We start from the raw sequence: 20,015 nt of genomic DNA, 5'->3' as shown, positions 1-20,015 counted from the left end.
CGTGAGTACTTGCCTCAAGCTAAGGCCTGAAAAGCCCTGCTGAAGCGAAAGCGCTTAGCAGTTTCCATGAGGTCGTATTCGCAGTTCTGCTCTACTTTAACGTTTCTTCACTTTTCTAGACACTAGGCACCCTCGTGTAGGCACCCTTTTGCCTACAAATACAGTGAGTACCAGCAGGCTCCTCTGCCCTTCTAAGAAACATCCAGGCCTAGTAGCCTTTCCCAGTCAGTCAATGTATTCAGAGGGTAGGGCAACACACTGCACTCTTCCTTGGGAAAGCTAGATGTCCTCAGCGCTCCAACAGCTCCAGGGATTCTGTTCTCTCACGTCCTACATGCCATGGAAGTCTGCCTCATTGCCCTCATTGGAGCTACACTAAAAAACGCAATCTGCTTCGCCTTCCTTCTAGAAACTCTTACCCAAGGACCCCATACCTACAGGATAAAGGAGGCTTGCATTCCTACTGGAACCAAATCAAAGTTTTTCCTGTTACACTGCAGGACTTTAGAATAGGGTTAGGCCCGATAGCATACATAGAACGTTCCAAGGATGAAGGAGTTCGATACATGCAGAACACCCTGTGAAGAAAAGTTGATACAGCAAGGGACCAGGGTGTAGCTAGAGTCTCTTTTGACTTGTTATAAATCAGAAGGTGTTCGGCTGCATGTTCACTGGAAAAGAACACCTGAGAGCACAAACCTTGCTTTCCCAGTTGAAAAGCTCTATCCACGCTGCACTGAAGATACCTAAATAACACTGTTTTTGACTGGCCTCTAGTCACTGCAGGCAGCCCTCTGGAAAGAAAAGGAGTTTTCTCTAAGGAAACACGGTGCTTCCATAGCATGGGTGGGAGCTCCTCCTGTCATGCTCTAGAGCTACAGGGAAACTTGACGTGAGTACTTGCCGCAAGCTAAGGCCTGAAAAGCCCTGCTGAAGCGAAAGCGCTTAGCAGTTTCCATTAGGTCGTATTCGCAGTTCTGCTCTACTTTAACGTTTCTTCACTTTTCTAGACACTAGGCACCCTCGTGTAGGCACCCTTTTGCCTACAAATACAGTGAGTACCACCAGGCTCCTCTGCCCTTCTAAGAAACATCCAGGCCTAGTAGCCTTTCCCAGTCAGTCAATATATTCAGAGGGTAGAGCAACACACTGCACTCTTCCTTGGGAAAGCTAGATGTCCTCAGCGCTCCAACAGCTCCAGGGATTCTGTTCCCTCACGTCCTACATGCCATGGAAGTCTGTCTCATTGCCCTCATTGGAGCTACACTAAAAAACGCAATCTGCTTCGCCTTCCTTCTAGAAACTCTTACCCAAGGACCCCATAACTACAGGATAAAGGAGGCTTGCATTCCTACTGGAACCAAAGCAAAGTTTTTCCTGTTACACTGCAGGACTTTACAATAGGGTTAGGCCCGATAGCATACATAGAACGTTCCAAGGATGAAGGAGTTCGATACATGCAGAACACCCTGTGAAGAAAAGTTGATACAGCAACGGACCAGGGTGTAGCTAGAGTCTCTTTAGCCTTGTTATAAATCAGAAGTTGTTCGGCTGCATGTTCACTGGAAAAGAACACCTGATGGCACAAACCTTGCGTTTCCATTTTAAAAGCTCTATCCATGCAGCACTGAAGATACCTAAATAACACTGTTTTTGACTGGCCTCTAGTCACTGCAGGCAGCCCTGTGGAAGGAAAGGGAGTTTTCTCTAAGAAAACACGGTGCTTCCATAGCATGGGTGGGAGCTCCTCCTGTCATGCTCTAGAGCTACAGGGAAACTTGACGTGAGTACTTGCCTCAAGCTAAGGCCTGAAAAGCCCTGCTGAAGCGAAAGCGCTTAGCAGTTTCCATTAGGTCGTATTCGCAGTTCTGCTCTACTTTAACGTTTCTTCACTTTTCCTGACACTAGGCACCCTCGTGTAGACACCCTTTTTCTTGCAAATACAGTGAGTACCAGCAGTCTCCTTTGCCCTTCCAGGACACATCCAGACATAAAAGCCTTTCCCAGTAACTCTACGTATTCAGAGTGTAGGGCAACTCGCTGCACCCTTCCTTAAGAAGCTAGGTGGACTCAGCTCTTCAACAGCTCCAGGGATTCTGTTCTCGCACGTCCTCCATGCCATGGAAGTCTGCCTCATTGCCCTCATTGGACCTACACTAAGAAACACAATCTGCTTCGCCGTCCTCTAGGAACTCTTACCCAAGGACCCCATAGCTACAGGAGAAAGGAGGCTTGCATTCCTACTGCAACCAAAGCACAGTTTTTCCTGGTACACTGCAGGGCTTTAAAATAGGCTTAGGCCTGATAGCATACATAGAACTTTCCAAGAATGAGGGCGTTCGATACATGCAGAACACCCTGTGAAGAAAAGTTGATTCAGCAAGGGACAAGGGTGTAGCTAGAGTCTCTTTTGACTTGTTAGAAATCAGAAGGTGTTCGGCTGCATGTTCACTGGAAAAGAACACCTGAGACCACAAACCTTGCTTTCCCAGTTGAAAAGCTCTATCCACACTGCACTGAAGATACCTAAATAACACTGTTTTTGACTGGCCTCTAGTCACTGCAGGCAGCCCTCTGGAAAGAAAAGGAGTTTTCTCTAAGGAAACACGGTGCTTCCATAGCATGGGTGGGAGCTCCTCCTGTCATGCTCTAGAGCTACAGGGAAACTTGACGTGAGTACTTGCCTCAAGCTAAGGCCTGAAAAGCCCTGCTGAAGCGAAAGCGCTTAGCAGTTTCCATGAGGTCGTATTCGCAGTTCTGCTCTACTTTAACGTTTCTTCACTTTTCTAGACACTAGGCACCCTCGTGTAGGCACCCTTTTGCCTACAAATACAGTGAGTACCAGCAGGCTCCTCTGCCCTTCTAAGAAACATCCAGGCCTAGTAGCCTTTCCCAGTCAGTCAATGTATTCAGAGGGTAGGGCAACACACTGCACTCTTCCTTGGGAAAGCTAGATGTCCTCAGCGCTCCAACAGCTCCAGGGATTCTGTTCTCTCACGTCCTACATGCCATGGAAGTCTGCCTCATTGCCCTCATTGGAGCTACACTAAAAAACGCAATCTGCTTCGCCTTCCTTCTAGAAACTCTTACCCAAGGACCCCATACCTACAGGATAAAGGAGGCTTGCATTCCTACTGGAACCAAATCAAAGTTTTTCCTGTTACACTGCAGGACTTTAGAATAGGGTTAGGCCCGATAGCATACATAGAACGTTCCAAGGATGAAGGAGTTCGATACATGCAGAACACCCTGTGAAGAAAAGTTGATACAGCAAGGGACCAGGGTGTAGCTAGAGTCTCTTTTGACTTGTTATAAATCAGAAGGTGTTCGGCTGCATGTTCACTGGAAAAGAACACCTGAGAGCACAAACCTTGCTTTCCCAGTTGAAAAGCTCTATCCACGCTGCACTGAAGATACCTAAATAACACTGTTTTTGACTGACCTCTAGTCACTGCAGGCAGCCCTCTGGAAAGAAAAGGAGTTTTCTCTAAGGAAACACGGTGCTTCCATAGCATGGGTGGGAGCTCCTCCTGTCATGCTCTAGAGCTACAGGGAAACTTGACGTGAGTACTTGCCGCAAGCTAAGGCCTGAAAAGCCCTGCTGAAGCGAAAGCGCTTAGCAGTTTCCATTAGGTCGTATTCGCAGTTCTGCTCTACTTTAACGTTTCTTCACTTTTCTAGACACTAGGCACCCTCGTGTAGGCACCCTTTTGCCTACAAATACAGTGAGTACCACCAGGCTCCTCTGCCCTTCTAAGAAACATCCAGGCCTAGTAGCCTTTCCCAGTCAGTCAATATATTCAGAGGGTAGAGCAACACACTGCACTCTTCCTTGGGAAAGCTAGATGTCCTCAGCGCTCCAACAGCTCCAGGGATTCTGTTCCCTCACGTCCTACATGCCATGGAAGTCTGTCTCATTGCCCTCATTGGAGCTACACTAAAAAACGCAATCTGCTTCGCCTTCCTTCTAGAAACTCTTACCCAAGGACCCCATAACTACAGGATAAAGGAGGCTTGCATTCCTACTGGAACCAAAGCAAAGTTTTTCCTGTTACACTGCAGGACTTTACAATAGGGTTAGGCCCGATAGCATACATAGAACGTTCCAAGGATGAAGGAGTTCGATACATGCAGAACACCCTGTGAAGAAAAGTTGATACAGCTACGGACCAGGGTGTAGCTAGAGTCTCTTTAGCCTTGTTATAAATCAGAAGTTGTTCGGCTGCATGTTCACTGGAAAAGAACACCTGATGGCACAAACCTTGCGTTTCCATTTTAAAAGCTCTATCCATGCAGCACTGAAGATACCTAAATAACACTGTTTTTGACTGGCCTCTAGTCACTGCAGGCAGCCCTGTGGAAGGAAATGGAGTTTTCTCTAAGAAAACACGGTGCTTCCATAGCATGGGTGGGAGCTCCTCCTGTCATGCTCTAGAGCTACAGGGAAACTTGACGTGAGTACTTGCCTCAAGCTAAGGCCTGAAAAGCCCTGCTGAAGCGAAAGCGCTTAGCAGTTTCCATTAGGTCGTATTCGCAGTTCTGCTCTACTTTAACGTTTCTTCACTTTTCCTGACACTAGGCACCCTCGTGTAGGCACCCTTTTTCTTGCAAATACAGTGAGTACCAGCAGTCTCCTTTGCCCTTCCAGGACACATCCAGACATAAAAGCCTTTCCCAGTAACTCTACGTATTCAGAGTGTAGGGCAACTCGCTGCACCCTTCCTTAAGAAGCTAGGTGGACTCAGCTCTTCAACAGCTCCAGGGATTCTGTTCTCGCACGTCCTCCATGCCATGGAAGTCTGCCTCATTGCCCTCATTGGACCTACACTAAGAAACACAATCTGCTTCGCCGTCCTGTAGGAACTCTTACCCAAGGACCCCATAGCTACAGGAGAAAGGAGGCTTGCATTCCTACTGCAACCAAAGCACAGTTTTTCCTGGTACACTGCAGGGCTTTAAAATAGGCTTAGGCCTGATAGCATACATAGAACTTTCCAAGAATGAGGGCGTTCGATACATGCAGAACACCCTGTGAAGAAAAGTTGATTCAGCAAGGGACAAGGGTGTAGCTAGAGTCTCTTTTGACTTGTTAGAAATCAGAAGGTGTTCGGCTGCATGTTCACTGGAAAAGAACACCTGAGACCACAAACCTTGCTTTCCCAGTTGAAAAGCTCTATCCACACTGCACTGAAGATACCTAAATAACACTGTTTTTGACTGGCCTCTAGTCACTGCAGGCAGCCCTCTGGAAAGAAAAGGAGTTTTCTCTAAGGAAACACGGTGCTTCCATAGCATGGGTGGGAGCTCCTCCTGTCATGCTCTAGAGCTACAGGGAAACTTGACGTGAGTACTTGCCTCAAGCTAAGGCCTGAAAAGCCCTGCTGAAGCGAAAGCGCTTAGCAGTTTCCATGAGGTCGTATTCGCAGTTCTGCTCTACTTTAACGTTTCTTCACTTTTCTAGACACTAGGCACCCTCGTGTAGGCACCCTTTTGCCTACAAATACAGTGAGTACCAGCAGGCTCCTCTGCCCTTCTAAGAAACATCCAGGCCTAGTAGCCTTTCCCAGTCAGTCAATGTATTCAGAGGGTAGGGCAACACACTGCACTCTTCCTTGGGAAAGCTAGATGTCCTCAGCGCTCCAACAGCTCCAGGGATTCTGTTCTCTCACGTCCTACATGCCATGGAAGTCTGCCTCATTGCCCTCATTGGAGCTACACTAAAAAACGCAATCTGCTTCGCCTTCCTTCTAGAAACTCTTACCCAAGGACCCCATACCTACAGGATAAAGGAGGCTTGCATTCCTACTGGAACCAAATCAAAGTTTTTCCTGTTACACTGCAGGACTTTAGAATAGGGTTAGGCCCGATAGCATACATAGAACGTTCCAAGGATGAAGGAGTTCGATACATGCAGAACACCCTGTGAAGAAAAGTTGATACAGCAAGGGACCAGGGTGTAGCTAGAGTCTCTTTTGACTTGTTATAAATCAGAAGGTGTTCGGCTGCATGTTCACTGGAAAAGAACACCTGAGAGCACAAACCTTGCTTTCCCAGTTGAAAAGCTCTATCCACGCTGCACTGAAGATACCTAAATAACACTGTTTTTGACTGGCCTCTAGTCACTGCAGGCAGCCCTCTGGAAAGAAAAGGAGTTTTCTCTAAGGAAACACGGTGCTTCCATAGCATGGGTGGGAGCTCCTCCTGTCATGCTCTAGAGCTACAGGGAAACTTGACGTGAGTACTTGCCGCAAGCTAAGGCCTGAAAAGCCCTGCTGAAGCGAAAGCGCTTAGCAGTTTCCATTAGGTCGTATTCGCAGTTCTGCTCTACTTTAACGTTTCTTCACTTTTCTAGACACTAGGCACCCTCGTGTAGGAACCCTTTTGCCTACAAATACAGTGAGTACCACCAGGCTCCTCTGCCCTTCTAAGAAACATCCAGGCCTAGTAGCCTTTCCCAGTCAGTCAATATATTCAGAGGGTAGAGCAACACACTGCACTCTTCCTTGGGAAAGCTAGATGTCCTCAGCGCTCCAACAGCTCCAGGGATTCTGTTCCCTCACGTCCTACATGCCATGGAAGTCTGTCTCATTGCCCTCATTGGAGCTACACTAAAAAACGCAATCTGCTTCGCCTTCCTTCTAGAAACTCTTACCCAAGGACCCCATAACTACAGGATAAAGGAGGCTTGCATTCCTACTGGAACCAAAGCAAAGTTTTTCCTGTTACAGTGCAGGACTTTACAATAGGGTTAGGCCCGATAGCATACATAGAACGTTCCAAGGATGAAGGAGTTCGATACATGCAGAACACCCTGTGAAGAAAAGTTGATACAGCAACGGACCAGGGTGTAGCTAGAGTCTCTTTAGACTTGTTATAAATCAGAAGGTGTTCGGCTGCATGTTCACTGGAAAAGAACACCTGATGGCACAAACCTTGCGTTTCCATTTTAAAAGCTCTATCCATGCAGCACTGAAGATACCTAAATAACACTGTTTTTGACTGGCCTCTAGTCACTGCAGGCAGCCCTGTGGAAGGAAAGGGAGTTTTCTCTAAGAAAACACGGTGCTTTCATAGCATGGGTGGGAGCTCCTCCTGTCATGCTCTAGAGCTACAGGGAAACTTGACGTGAGTACTTGCCTCAAGCTAAGGCCTGAAAAGCCCTGCTGAAGCGAAAGCGCTTAGCAGTTTCCATTAGGTCGTATTCGCAGTTCTGCTCTACTTTAACGTTTCTTCACTTTTCCTGACACTAGGCACCCTCGTGTAGGCACCCTTTTTCTTGCAAATACAGTGAGTACCAGCAGTCTCCTTTGCCCTTCCAGGACACATCCAGACATAAAAGCCTTTCCCAGTAACTCTACGTATTCAGAGTGTAGGGCAACTCGCTGCACCCTTCCTTAAGAAGCTAGGTGGACTCAGCTCTTCAACAGCTCCAGGGATTCTGTTCTCGCACGTCCTACATGCCATGGAAGTCTGCCTCATTGCCCTCATTGGACCTACACTAAAAAAAGCAATCAGCTTCGCCTTCCTTCTAGGAACTCTGACCCAAGGACCCCATACCTACAGGTTAAAGAGGCTTGCATTCCTACTGGAACCAAAGCAAATGTTTTCCTTTTACACTGCAGGACTTTAGAATAGGGTTAGGCCCGATAGCATACATAGAACGTTCCAAGGATGAGGGAGTTCGATACATGAAGAACACCCTGTGAAGAAAAGTTGATTCAGCAAGGGACCAGGGTGTAGCTAGAGTCTCTTTTGACTTGTTAGAAATCAGAAGGTGTTCGGCTGCATGTTCACTGGAAAAGAACACCTGAGACCACAAACCTTGCTTTCCCAGTTGAAAAGCTCTATCCACGCTGCACTGAAGATACCTAAATAACACTGTTTTTGACTGGCCTCTAGTCACTGCAGGCAGCCCTCTGGAAAGAAAAGGAATTTTCTCTAAGGAAACACGGTGCTTCCATAGCATGGGTGGGAGCTCCTCCTGTCATGCTCTAGAGCTACAGGGAAACTTGACGTGAGTACTTGCCTCAAGCTAAGGCCTGAAAAGCCCTGCTGAAGCGAAAGCGCTTAGCAGTTTCCATTAAGTCGTATTCGCAGTTCTGCTCTACTTTAACGTTTCTTCACTTTTCTAGACACTAGGCACCCTCGTGTAGGCACCCTTTTGCCTACAAATACAGTGAGTACCAGCAGGCTCCTCTGCCCTTCTAAGAAACATCCAGGCCTAGTAGCCTTTCCCAGTCAGTCAATGTATTCAGAGGGTAGGGCAACACACTGCACTCTTCCTTGGGAAAGCTAGATGTCCTCAGCGCTCCAACAGCTCCAGGGATTCTGTTCTCTCACGTCCTACATGCCATGGAAGTCTGCCTCATTGCCCTCATTGGAGCTACACTAAAAAACGCAATCTGCTTCGCCTTCCTTCTAGAAACTCTTACCCAAGGACCCCATACCTACAGGATAAAGGAGGCTTGCATTCCTACTGGAACCAAAGCAAAGTTTTTCCTGTTACACTGCAGGACTTTACAATAGGGTTAGGCCCGATAGCATACATAGAACGTTCCAAGGATGAGGGAGTTCGATACATGCAGAACACCCTGTGAAGAAAAGTTGATTCAGCAAGGGACCAGGGTGTAGCTAGAGTCTCTTTTGACTTGTTAGAAATCAGAAGGTGTTCGGCTGCATGTTCACTGGAAAAGAACACCTGATGGCACAAACCTTGCGTTTCCATTTTAAAAGCTCTATCCATGCAGCACTGAAGATACCTAAATAACACTGTTTTTGACTGGCCTCTAGTCACTGCAGGCAGCCCTCTGGAAAGAAAAGGAGTTTTCTCTAAGAAAACACGGTGCTTCCATAGCATGGCGGGGAGCTCCTCCTGTCATGCTCTAGAGCTACAGGGAAACTTGACGTGAGTACTTGCCTCAAGCTAAGGCCTGAAAAGCCCTGCTGAAGCGAAAGCGCTTAGCAGTTTCCATTAGGTCGTATTCGCAGTTCTGCTCTACTTTAACGTTTCTTCACTTTTCCTGACACTAGGCACCCTCGTGTAGGCACCCGTTTTCTTGCAAATACAGTGAGTACCAGCAGTCTCCTTTGCCCTTCCAGGACACATCCAGACATAAAAGCCTTTCCCAGTAACTCTACGTATTCAGAGTGTAGGGCAACTCGCTGCACCCTTCCTTAAGAAGCTATGTGGACTCAGCTCTTCAAAAGCTCCAGGGATTCTGTTCTCGCACGTCCTACATGCCATGGAAGTCTGCCTCATTGCCCTCATTGGACCTACACTAAAAAAAGCAATCTGCTTCGCCTTCCTTCTAGGAACTCTTACCCAAGGACACCATACCTACAGGTTAAAGAGGCTTGCATTCCTACTGGAACCAAAGCAAATGTTTTCCTGTTACACTGCAGGACTTTATAATAGGGTTAGGCCCGATAGCATACATAGAACGTTCCAAGGATGAGGGAGTTCGATACATGCAGAACACCCTGTGAAGAAAAGTTGATTCAGCAAGGGACCAGGGTGTAGCTAGAGTCTCTTTTGACTTGTTAGAAATCAGAAGGTGTTCGGCTGCATGTTCACTGGAAAAGAACACCTGAGACCACAAACCTTGCTTTCCCAGTTGAAAAGCTCTATCCACGCTGCACTGAAGATACCTAAATAACACTGTTTTTGACTGGCCTCTAGTCACTGCAGGCAGCCCTCTGGAAAGAAAAGGAGTTTTCTCTAAGGAAACACGGTGCTTCCATAGCATGGGTGGGAGCTCCTCCTGTCATGCTCTAGAGCTACAGGGAAACTTGACGTGAGTACTTGCCTCAAGCTAAGGCCTGAAAAGCCCTGCTGAAGCGAAAGCGCTTAGCAGTTTCCATTAGGTCGTATTCGCAGTTCTGCTCTACTTTAACGTTTCTTCACTTTTCTAGACACTAGGCACCCTCGTGTAGGCACCCTTTTGCCTACAAATACAGTGAGTACCACCAGGCTCCTCTGCCCTTCTAAGAAACATCCAGGCCTAGTAGCCTTTCCCAGTCAGTCAATGTATTCAGAGGGTAGGGCAACACACTGCACTCTTCCTTGGGAAAGCTAGATGTCCTCAGCGCTCCAACAGCTCCAGGGATTCTGTTCTCTCACGTCCTACATGCCATGGAAGTCTGCCTCACTGCCCTCATTGGAGCTACACTAAAAAACGCAATCTGCTTCGATTTCCTTCTAGAAACTCTTACCCAAGGACCCCATACCTACAGGATAAAGGAGGCTTGCATTCCTACTGGAACCAAATCAAAGTTTTTCCTGTTACACTGCAGGACTTTAGAATAGGGTTAGGCCCGATAGCATACATAGAACGTTCCAAGGATGAAGGAGTTCGATACATGCAGAACACCCTGTGAAGAAAAGTTGATACAGCAAGGGACCAGGGTGTAGCTAGAGTCTCTTTTGACTTGTTAGAAATCAGAAGGTGTTCGGCTGCATGTTCACTGGAAAAGAACACCTGAGAGCACAAACCTTGCTTTCCCAGTTGAAAAGCTCTATCCACGCTGCACTGAAGATACCTAAATAACACTGTGTTTGACTGGCCTCTAGTCACTGCAGGCAGCCCTCTGGAAAGAAAAGGAGTTTTCTCTAAGGAAACACGGTGCTTCCATAGCATGGGTGGGAGCTCCTCCTGTCATGATCTAGAGCTACAGGGAAACTTGACGTGAGTACTTGCCTCAAGCTAAGGCCTGAAAAGCCCTGCTGAAGCAAAAGCGCTTAGCAGTTTCCATTAGGTCGTATTCGCAGTTCTGCTCTACTTTAACGTTTCTTCACTTTTCTAGACACTAGGCACCCTCGTGTAGGCACCCTTTTGCCTACAAATACAGTGAGTACCACCAGGCTCCTCTGCCCTTCTAAGAAACATCCAGGCCTAGTAGCCTTTCCCAGTCAGTCAATGTATTCAGAGGGTAGAGCAACACACTGCACTCTTCCTTGGGAAAGCTAGATGTCCTCAGCGCTCCAACAGCTCCAGGGATTCTGTTCCCTCACGTCCTACATGCCATGGAAGTCTGTCTCATTGCCCTCATTGGAGCTACACTAAAAAACGCAATCTGCTTCGCCTTCCTTCTAGAAACTCTTACCCAAGGACCCCATAACTACAGGATAAAGGAGGCTTGCATTCCTACTGGAACCAAAGCAAAGTTTTTCCTGTTACAGTGCAGGACTTTACAATAGGGTTAGGCCCGATAGCATACATACAACGTTCCAAGGATGAAGGAGTTCGATACATGCAGAACACCCTGTGAAGAAAAGTTGATACAGCAACGGACCAGGGTGTAGCTAGAGTCTCTTTAGACTTGTTATAAATCAGAAGTTGTTCGGCTGCATGTTCACTGGAAAAGAACACCTGATGGCACAAACCTTGCGTTTCCATTTTAAAAGCTCTATCCATGCAGCACTGAAGATACCTAAATAACACTGTTTTTGACTGGCCTCTAGTCACTGCAGGCAGCCCTGTGGAAGGAAAGGGAGTTTTCTCTAAGAAAACACGGTGCTTCCATAGCATGGGTGGGAGCTCCTCCTGTCATGCTCTAGAGCTACAGGGAAACTTGACGTGAGTACTTGCCTCAAGCTAAGGCCTGAAAAGCCCTGCTGAAGCGAAAGCGCTTAGCAGTTTCCATTACATCGTATTCGCAGTTCTGCTCTACTTTAACGTTTCTTCACTTTTCCTGACACTAGGCACCCTCGTGTAGGCACCCTTTTTCTTGCAAATACAGTGAGTACCAGCAGTCTCCTTTGCCCTTCCAGGACACATCCAGACATAAAAGCCTTTCCCAGTAACTCTACGTATTCAGAGTGTAGGGCAACTCGCTGCACCCTTCCTTAAGAAGCTAGGTGGACTCAGCTCTTCAACAGCTCCAGGGATTCTGTTCTCGCACGTCCTACATGCCATGGAAGTCTGCCTCATTGCCCTCATTGGACCTACACTAAAAAAAGCAATCCGCTTCGCCTTCCTTCTAGGAACTCTCACCCAAGGACCCCATACCTACAGGTTAAAGAGGCTTGCATTCCTACTGGAACCAAAGCAAATGTTTTCCTGTTACACTGCAGGACTTTAGAATAGGGTTAGGCCCGATAGCATACATAGAACGTTCCAAGGATGAGGGAGTTCGATACATGCAGAACACCCTGTGAAGAAAAGTTGATTCAGCAAGGGACCAGGGTGTAGCTAGAGTCTCTTTTGACTTGTTAGAAATCAGAAGGTGTTCGGCTGCATGTTCACTGGAAAAGAACACCTGAGACCACAAACCTTGCTTTCCCAGTTGAAAAGCTCTATCCACGCTGCACTGAAGATACCTAAATAACACTGTTTTTGACTGGCCTCTAGTCACTGCAGGCAGCCCTCTGGAAAGAAAAGGAGTTTTCTCTAAGGAAACACGGTGCTTCCATAGCATGGGTGGGAGCTCCTCCTGTCATGCTCTAGAGCTACAGGGAAACTTGACGTGAGTACTTGCCTCAAGCTAAGGCCTGAAAAGCCCTGCTGAAGCAAAAGCGCTTAGCAGTTTCCATTAGGTCGTATTCGCAGTTCTGCTCTACTTTAACGTTTCTTCACTTTTCTAGACACTAGGCACCCTCGTGTAGGCACCCTTTTGCCTACAAATACAGTGAGTACCAGCAGGCTCCTCTGCCCTTCTAAGAAACATCCAGGCCTAGTAGCCTTTCCCAGTCAGTCAATGTATTCGGAGGGTAGGGCAACACACTGCACTCTTCCTTGGGAAAGCTAGATGTCCTCAGCGCTACAACAGCTCCAGGGATTCTGTTCTCTCACGTCCTACATGCGATGGAATTCTGCCTCATTGCCCTCATTGGAGCTAAACTAAGAAACACAATCTGCTTCGCCTTCCTTCTAGAAACTCTTACCCAAGGACCCCATAACTACAGGATAAAGGAGGCTTGCATTCCTACTGGAACCAAATCAAAGTTTTTCCTGTTACAGTGCAGGACTTTAGAATAGGGTTAGGCCCGATAGCATACATAGAACGTTCCAAGGATGAAGGAGTTCAATACATGCAGAACACCCTGTGAAGAAAAGTTGATACAGCAAGGGACCAGGGTGTAGCTAGAGTCTCTTTTGACTTGTTATAAATCAGAAGGAGTTCGGCTGCATGTTCACTGGAAAAGAACACCTGATGGCAGAAACCTTGCGTTTCCATTTTAAAAGCTCTATCCATGCAGCACTGAAGATACCTAAATAACACTGTTTTTCACTGGCCTCTAGTCACTGCAGGCAGCCCTCTGGAAAGAAAAGGAGGTTTCTCTAAGGAAACACGGTGCTTCCATAGCATGGGTGGGAGCTCCTCCTGTCATGCTCTAGAGCTACAGGGAAACTTGACGTGAGTACTTGCCTCAAGATAAGGCCTGAAAAGCCCTGCTGAAGCAAAAGCGCTTAGCAGTTTCCATTAGGTCGTATTCGCAGTTCTGCTCTACTTTAACGTATCTTCACTTTTCTAGACACTAGGCACCCTCGTGTAGGCACCCTTTTTCCTACAAATACAGTGAGTACCAGCAGGCTCCTCTGCCCTTCTAAGAAACATCCAGGCCTAGTAGCCTTTCCCAGTCAGTCAATGTATTCAGAGGGTAGGGCAACACACTGCACTCTTCCTTGGGAAAGCTAGATGTCCTCAGCGCTCCAACAGCTCCAGGGATTCTGTTCCCTCATGTCCTACATGCCATGGAAGTCTGTCTCATTGCCCTCATTGGAGCTACACTAAAAAACGCAATCTGCTTCGCCTTCCTTCTAGAAACTCTTACCCAAGGAACCCATAACTACAGGATAAAGGAGGCTTGCATTCCTACTGGAACCAAAGCAAATATTTTCTTGTTACACTGCAGGACTTTAGAATAGGGTTAGGCCCGATAGCATACATAGAACGTTCCAAGGATGAAGGAGTTCGATACATGCAGAACACCCTGTGAAGAAAAGTTGATACAGCAAGGGACCAGGGTGTAGCTAGAGTCTCTTTTGACTTGCTGTAAATCAAAAGGTGTTCGGATTCATGTTCACCGGAAAAGAACACCTGAGACCACAAAACTTGCTTTCCCAGTTGAAAAGCTCTATCCACGCTGCACTGAAGATACCTAAATAACACTGTTTTTGACTGGCCTCTAGTCACTGCAGGCAGCCCTCTGGAAAGAAAAGGAGTTTTCTCTAAGAAAACACAGTGCTTCCATAGCATGGGTGGGAGCTCCTCCTGTCATGCTCTAGAGCTACAGGGAAACTTGACGTGAGTACTTGCCTCAAGTTAAGGCCTGAAAAGCCCTGCTGAAGCAAAAGCGCTTAGCAGTTTCCATTAGGTCGTATTCGCAGTTCTGCTCTACTTTAAAGTTTCTTCACTTTTCTAGACACTAGGCACCCTCGTGTAGGCACCCTTTTGCCTACAAATACAGTGAGTACCAGCAGGCTCCTCTGCCCTTCTAAGAAACATCCAGGCCTAGTAGCCTTTCCCAGTCAGTCAATGTATTCAGAGGGTAGGGCAACACACTGCACTCTTCCTTGGGAAAGCTAGATGTCCTCAGCGCTCCAACAGCTCCAGGGATTCTGTTCTCTCACGTCCTACATGCCATGGAATTCTGCCTCATTGCCCTCATTGGAGCTACACTAAAAAACGCAATCTGCTTCGCCTTCCTTGTAGAAACTCTTACCCACGGACCCCATACCTACAGGATAAAGGAGGCTTGCATTCCTACTGGAACCAAATCAAAGTTTTTCCTGTTACACTCCAGGACTTTAGAATAGGGTTAGGCCCGATAGCATACATAGAACGTTCCAAGGATGAAGGAGTTCAATACATGCAGAACACCCTGTGAAGAAAAGTTGATACAGCAAGGGACCAGGGTGTAGCTAGAGTCTCTTTTGACTTGTTATAAATCAGAAGGTGTTCGGCTGCATGTTCACTGGAAAAGAACACCTGATGGCACAAACCTTGCGTTTCCATTTTAAAAGCTCTATCCATGCAGCACTGAAGATACCTAAATAACACTGTTTTTGACTGGCCTCTAGTCACTGCAGGCAGCCCTCTGGAAAGAAAAGGAGTTTTCTCTAAGAAAACACGGTGCTTCCATAACATGGCTGGGAGCTCCTCCTGTCATGCTCTAGAGCTACAGGGAAACTTGACGTGAGTACTTGCCTCAAGCTAAGGCCTGAAAAGCCCTGCTGAAGCGAAAGCGCTTAGCAGTTTCCATTAGGTCGTATTCGCAGTTCTGCTCTACTTTAACGTTTCTTCACTTTTCCTGACACTAGGCACCCTCGTGTAGGCACCCTTTTTCTTGCAAATACAGTGAGTACCAGCAGTCTCTTTGGCCTTCCAGGACACATCCAGACATAAAAGCCTTTCCCAGTAACTCTACGTATTCAGAGTGTAGGGCAACTCGCTGCACCCTTCCTTAAGAAGCTAGGTGGACTCAGCTCTTCCACAGCTCCAGGGATTCTGTTCTCGCACGTCCTACATGCCATGGAAGTCTGCCCCATTGCCCTCATTGGACCTACACTAAAAAAAGCAATCTGCTTCGCCTTCCTTCTAGGAACTCTTACCCAACGACACCATACCTACAAGTTAAAGAGGCTTGCATTCCTACTGGAACTAAAGCAAATATTTTCATGTTACACTGCAGGACTTTAGAATAGGGTTAGGCCCGATAGCATACATAAAACGTTCCAAGGATGAGGGAGTTCGATACATGCAGAACACCCTGTGAAGAAAAGTTGATTCAGCAACGGACCAGGGTGTAGCTAGGGTCTCTTTTGACTTGTTAGAAATCAGAAGGTGTTCGGCTGCATGTTCACTGGAAAAGAACACCTGAGAGCACAAACCTTGCTTTCCCAGTTGAAAAGCTCTATCCACGCTGCACTGAAGATACCTAAATAACACTGTTTTTGACTGGCCTCTAGTCACTGCAGGCAGCCCTCTGGAAAGAAAAGGAGTTTTCTCTAAGGAAACACTGTGCTTCCATAGCATGGGTGGGAGCTCCTCCTGTCATGCTCTAGAGCTACAGGGAAACTTGACGTGAGTACTTGCCTCAAGCTAAGGCCTGAAAAGCCCTGCTGAAGCGAAAGCGCTTAGCAGTTTCCATTAGGTCGTATTCGCAGTTCTGCTCTACTTTAACGTTTCTTCACTTTTCTAGACACTAGGCACCCTCGTGTACGCACCCTTTTGCCTACAAAAACAGTGAGTACCACCAGGCTCCTCTGCCCTTCTAAGAAACATCCAGGCCTAGTAGCCTTTCCCAGTCAGTCAATGTATTCAAAGGGTAGGGCAACACACTGCACTCTTCCTTGGGAAAGCTAGATGTCCTCAGCGCTCCAACAGCTCCAGGGATTCTGTTCCCTCACGTCCTACATGCCATGGAAGTCTGTCTCATTGCCCTCATTGGAGCTACACTAAAAAACGCAATCTGCTTCGCCTTCCTTCTAGAAACTCTTACCCAAGGACCCCATAACTACAGGATAAAGGAGGCTTGCATTCCTACTGGAACCAAAGCAAAGTTTTTCCTGTTACACTGCAGGACTTTAGAATAGGGTTAGGCCCGATAGCATACATAGAACGTTCCAAGGATGAAGGAGTTCGATACATGCAGAACACCCTGTGAAGAAAAGTTGATACAGCAAGGGACCAGGGTATAGCTAGGGTCTCTTTTGACTTGTTATAAATCAGAAGGTGTTCGGCTGCATGTTCACTGGAAAAGAACACCTGATGGCACAAACCTTGCATTTCCATTTTAAAAGCTCTATCCATGCAGCACTGAAGATACCTAAATAACACTGTTTTTGACTGGCCTCTAGTCACTGCAGGCAGCCCTGTGGAAGGAAAGGGAGTTTTCTCTAAGAAAACACGGTGCTTCCATAGCATGGGTGGGAGCTCCTCCTGTCATGCTCTAGAGCTACAGGGAAACTTGACGTGAGTACTTGCCTCAAGCTAAGGCCTGAAAAGCCCTGCTGAAGCGAAAGCGCTTAGCAGTTTCCATTAGGTCGTATTCGCAGTTCTGCTCTACTTTAACGTTTCTTCACTTTTCCTGACACTAGGCACCCTCGTGTAGGCACCCTTTTTCTTGCAAATACAGTGAGTACCAGCAGTCTCCTTTGCCCTTCCAGGACACATCCAGACATAAAAGCCTTTCCCAGTAACTCTACGTATTCAGAGTGTAGGGCAACTCGCTGCACCCTTCCTTAAGAAGCTAGGTGGACTCAGCTCTTCAACAGCTCCAGGGATTCTGTTCTCGCACGTCCTACATGCCATGGAAGTCTGCCCCATTGCCCTCATTGGACCTACACTAAGAATCACAATCTGCTTCGCCGTCCTCTAGGAACTCTTACCCAAGGACCCCATACCTACAGGAGAAAGGAGGCTTGCATTCCTACTGCAACCAAAGCACAGTTTTTCCTGGTACACTGCAGGGCTTTAAAATAGGCTTAGGCCTGATAGCATACATAGAACTTTCCAAGAATGAGGGCGTTCGATACATGCAGAACACCCTGTGAAGAAAAGTTGATTCAGCAAGGGACAAGGGTGTAGCTAGAGTCTCTTTTGACTTGTTAGAAATCAGAAGGGTTTTGGCTGCATGTTCACCGGAATAGAAGACCTGATGGCACAAGCCTTGCTTTCCCATTTTAAATCTCTATCCATGCTAGCCTGAAGATGCCTAAATAACACTGTTTTTGACTGGCCTCTAGTCACTGTAGGGAGCCCTCTGGAAAGAAAAGGCGTTTTCTCTAAGGAAACACGGTGCTTCCATAGCATGTGGGGGAGCTCCTCCTGTCATGCTCTAGAGCTACAGGGAAACTTGACGTGAGCACTTGCCTCAAGCTAAGGCCTGAAAAGCCCTGCTGAAGCGAAAGCGCTTAGCAGTTTCCATTAGGTCGTATTTGCAGTTCTGGTCTACTTTAACGTTTCTTCACTTTTCCTGACACTAGGCACCCTCGTGTAGGCACCCTTTTTCTTGCAAATACAGTGAGTACCAGCAGTCTCCTTTGCCCTTCCAGGACACATCCAGACATAAAAGCCTTTCCCAGTAACTCTACGTATTCAGAGTGTAGGGCAACTCGCTGCACCCTTCCTTAAGAAGCTAGGTGGACTCAGCTCTTCAACAGCTCCAGGGATTCTGTTCTCGCAAGTCCTACATGCCATGGAAGTCTGCCTCATTGCCCTCATTGGACCTACACTAAAAAAAGCAATCTGCTTCGCCTTCCTTCTAGGAACTCTTACCCAAGGACACCATACCTACAGGTTAAAGAGGCTTGAATTCCTACTGGAACAAAAGCAAATATTTTCCTGTTACACTGCAGGACTTTAGAATACGTTAGGCCCGATAGCATACATAGAACGTTCCAAGGATGAGGGAGTTCGATACATGCAGAACACCCTGTGAAGAAAAGTTGATTCAGCAAGGGACCAGGGTGTAGCTAGGGTCTCTTTTGACTTGTTAGAAATCAGAAGGTGTTCGGCTGCATGTTCACTGGAAAAGAACACCTGAGAGCACAAACCTTGCTTTCCCAGTTGAAAAGCTCTATCCACGCTACACTGAAGATACCTAAATAACACTGTTTTTGACTGGCCTCTAGTCACTGCAGGCAGCCCTCTGGAAAGAAAAGGAGTTTTCTCTAAGGAAACACGGTGCTTCCATAGCATGGGTGGGAGCTCCTCCTGTCATGCTCTAGAGCTACAGGGAAACTTGACGTGAGTACTTGCCTCAAGCTAAGGCCTGAAAAGCCCTGCTGAAGCGAAAGTGCTTAACAGTTTCCATTAGGTCGTATTCGTAGTTCTGCTATACTTTAACTTTTCTTCACTTTTCTAGACACTAGGCACCCTCGTGTAGGCACCCTTTTTCTTGCAAATACAGTGAGTACCAGCAGTCTCCTTTGCCCTTCCAGGACACATCCAGACATAAAAGCCTTTCCCAGTAACTCTACGTATTCAGAGTTTAGGGCAACTCGCTGCACCCTTCCTTAAAAAGCTAGGTGGACTCAGCTCTTCAACAGCTCCAGGGATTCTGTTCTCGCACGTCCTACATGCCATGGAAGTCTGCCTCATTGCCCTCATTGGACCTACACTAAGAAACACAATCTGCTTCGCCGTCCTCTAGGAACTCTTACCCAAGGACCCCATACCTACAGGAGAAAGGAGGCTTGCATTCCTACTGCAACCAAAGCACAGTTTTTCCTGGTACACTGCAGGGCTTGAAAATAGGCTTAGGCCTGATAGCATACATAGAACTTTCCAAGAATGAGGGCGTGTGATACATGTAGAACACCCTGTGAAGAAAAGTTGATTCAGCAAGGGACAAGGGTGTAGCTAGAGTCTCTTTTGACTTGTTAGAATTCAGAAGGGTTTTGGCTGCATGTTCACCGGAATAGAAGACCTGATGGCACAAGCCTTGCTTTCCCATTTTAAATCTCTATCCATGCTAGCCTGAAGATCCCTAAATAACACTGTTTTTGACTGGCCTCTAGTCACTGTAGGGAGCCCTCTGGAAAGAAAAGGCGTTTTCTCTAAGGAAACACGGTGCTTCCATAGCATGTGGGGGAGCTCCTCCTGTCATGCTCTAGAGCTACAGGGAAACTTGACGTGAGTACTTGCCTCAAGCTAAGGCCTGAAAAGCGCTCCTGAAGCGAAAGCGATTAGCAGTTTCCACTAGGTCGTATTCGCAGTTCTGCTCTACTTTAACGTTTCTTCACTTTTCCTGACACTAGGCACCCTCGTGTAGGCACCCTTTTTCTTGCAAATACAGTGAGTACCAGCAGTCTCCTTTGCCCTTCCAGGACACATCCAGACATAAAAGCCTTTCCCAGTAACTCTACGTATTCAGAGTGTAGGGCAACTCGCTGCACCCTTCCTTAAGAAGCTAGGTGGACTCAGCTCTTCAACAGCTCCAGGGATTCTGTTCTCGCACGTCCTACATGCCATGGAAGTCTGCCTCATTGCCCTCATTGGACCTACACTAAAAAAGCAATCTGCTTCGCCTTCCTTCTAGGAACTCTTACCCAAGGACACCATACCTA

Source organism: Eschrichtius robustus, chromosome 21 (genome assembly GCF_028021215.1).
Source record: "Eschrichtius robustus isolate mEscRob2 chromosome 21, mEscRob2.pri, whole genome shotgun sequence".
Lineage (NCBI taxonomy): Eukaryota > Metazoa > Chordata > Mammalia > Artiodactyla > Eschrichtiidae > Eschrichtius > Eschrichtius robustus.
Note: the sequence above shows the minus strand (reverse complement) of the source record.